Below are 2,965 nucleotides of genomic sequence, written 5' to 3' on the forward strand. Positions count from 1 at the left end.
GATCCCCTGGAAACTATGCCCAGTGACTTGGTATCATGGGAGGGTCCCCAGTTGCTTTGTGAGGGTCATTCAAGCCACCCACAAGGACAAATGTGTGAAAGCCTTCAAAGGGTCACACTTCTGATTAATACCCAAATAACTCTGAGCCTCATGTCCTCAAGTGACTGTAAGAAAGCCAGCCTCTGACTTCTCCTCCCTAAGGATTCTGGGAATTCCTAAGGGATGCTTACTTCAGGCAACCACCTGGGGCCCCAATGGCAGCCCATCTTATAATTCTTCACAACAGAGAACAGACTGTAATATTTAACCTAATTTTACTGAAGGAGATGTGAGAAAAAAACACAAAAAAATAACAATGCAGAAAAAACATCAAACTGGGCCCTTTAAAACTTCTCCTACCCTCACTTCATAGGTAGGGTATTTACCCTCAGTCCCTATCTCGCTGCCATGTGAGATCAATTTCTCTACAGACAACAAGAGTCCATTGACCGTGCCTCTTTTTCCCAGACCCCAAAGAAACCCAGTCTCAGGGCTGCAATTCTACTCACAGTAAAGACAACCATTTCACATAATCAATGCCTTTCATTTACAGTGCCTGGTGTGGATGCAGCAGGTGCTCAGTAAATATTAGTTCAGTGAATGAATGAATGAATGGTCTCAACCTTCCCATTCCAGACTAAGATCTTGGTTTTACATTTATGTGAAACTATTTAAAAACTATTAAGATTTTTCCCCTTGGAACAATGTATCTCAAATGTGAATTAAAATTTTTCCTTTTAGAGATATGGTATACACACACATATGCACAATGGACTGCTACTCAGCCATAAAAAAGATGAAATATTGCTATTTGTGGCAATATTGGATAAACTTTGAGGATATAATGCTAAGTGAAATAAATCAGATGGAAATGACAAAAACCATATGATTTCACTCATGCGTGAAATATAAAACAAAACAAAGAAAAAACAAAACAAAAACAAACTCATAAATACAGACAATAGAATGGTGGTTACCAGAGGGAAAGGGGGTGGGGGGAGGGCAAAATGGGTAAAAGGGGTCAAATGTATGGTGACTGACAGAAACTAGGCTTTTGATGGTGAGGATAGTATAACGTATACAGATATTGAATTACAATGTTGTATAGCTGAAACTTATAGAATGTTATTAATTGATGTTATTTCAATAATACACAATACATACATATGTACACACAAAAATTTTTTGAATAAAAATTTCTTTCTATAAAAAAAATCTTATGGCTTAGAAATAGCAGCTTCTCCTACCTCTGCACCCCAACTTCCTATTTCTAGCAATTAAGATTTCATAAAGGTCTACGGCCTTGCCACCCTGAACGTGCCCGATCTCATCTGATCTTGGAAGCTAAGCAGGGTTGGGCCTGGTTAGTACTTGGATGGGAGACCACCTAGGAAGACCAGGTGCTGTAGGCATTTAAAAAAAAAAGATTTCATAAAATATCTTCCCCCAGCCTAAGCTGGTATACCTCAATACATAGGACATTTACTATTAAGAGCACACTTCTTTCAAATCCCAGGATTTTCACTTCTGCACGAAGGCTGGCTGAATAGATTCTGTTATTTCACAATATATATGTTTTTTAAGACAAATTACTATACTAGCAGCTAATCATTCATTAAGCTCTGGCTAAATGACTATTTACTGACTGTGATAGGGACTTTATTATATTATCTGTAATCTCTTCAATAATGCTGTCAGGTACGGTTAATTATTTTATAGATGAGGAAACTACAGCTCAAGGAGGCTGACCTGCCTATGGTTATGTAGCTGGTCAGTGGCTTCAACCCAGGCCTGCAATGAAAGGGTCATATTAGACTCAACCAGTAAACTTTATGAAATTGCTCCCTATTTCTTGCTTCTCCATAATATTCTGCCATGCACCCTGACTGGTTGTGAATATCTGCAGAAGTTAGCCATTATTACTAATGCAGAGTGTTAAATTATCCTTTGGTGTTTTGGGCTAAAAAGTCTGAGAACCACCACAACATGCTACTTCTCTCTTCTGCCTTCCTCTATCTGAGGCTCCAAAAAAAAAATAAAAAAGTTTCTGAGAAATTCTAGCTCTTCACTCTTACCAGTATTGCCCAAGGTGACTCTTACTTAATTATGTAAATGACTGCCAGAAAACATAAAACCCTACAGCATAAATTCAAGGTCCTGACATTTGGCTGAGAGGTTCTGTTTGACTTCCCTCTAGTCCTTAAAAGATCACTTTTCCCTCCCTTGGTTTGATACCACCATCTCTTGCCCCATCACTGACCAAACCAGCAGGTTCTGGCCACTCCCCTTAATGACTAAAGGAGTTGACATCATCACCAAGGTAAAGGCCCTGCCATGGGCTGTTCTACCCACACAAACCCCAGCTGCTTTTCCCACCTTAGTCATCTTGTGACATCTCTTCTTTTCACATAGAATATCACCTATGTAAAAGGTTAGAAGGCTTCTGTGATCTTCAAGTCACTTGACGACAGGAGATGGTGTTTTACTGTCTCTCTATCCCTAGTCCCTAGCATAGTGCTCTGCACTAAATCAGTGGTAAAATAAGTGAAAAAGGATAAGCGTGGTTTTTGCTATGACTGTACCTTCCAAAGATACCCCTGGACCCTATCTTGCTAAAAATGGCCTTTTCTCCTAAGTCTCGGTATATTGCTCAGGTTGAGCTAATAAACAAATAGCTCCTAAAGAGCTTCTTATTGCCTAAAAAGGCTCTGAAGCTTAAGTAAAATTATCTCTAAAGGTGAGAGGTCAGGCAGAAGGATGGAGAAACGGGGGAGATGTGTGCATAGGGAGAAGTGTAGGGATTTTTCAGCATCCCTCTTAACAGGCTCAGACAAACCATTTAGTGATTCTGTCTGGAAGAAACTTTTTGAGGCTATATGACCCCTGGTTACTGCCTTAAAATCAAGCCCAGAATTTCACATCAGCC

At 39.6% G+C, this 2,965-nt stretch overlaps 1 non-coding gene across 1 annotated transcript; it reads left to right on the forward strand.

The window, feature by feature from the left end:
• Positions 1 to 1,332: 1,332 nt before the first annotated feature.
• LOC111730107 lies at positions 1,333 to 1,451 on the forward strand. Its single transcript, XR_002776560.1, has one exon. It is a non-coding gene; the product is annotated as a 5S ribosomal RNA (ribosomal RNA).
• Positions 1,452 to 2,965: the final 1,514 nt, after the last annotated feature.

Source organism: Pteropus vampyrus, unplaced genomic scaffold, assembly GCF_000151845.1.
Source record: "Pteropus vampyrus isolate Shadow unplaced genomic scaffold, Pvam_2.0 Scaffold301, whole genome shotgun sequence".
In the NCBI taxonomy this organism is placed as follows: Eukaryota; Metazoa; Chordata; class Mammalia; order Chiroptera; family Pteropodidae; genus Pteropus; species Pteropus vampyrus.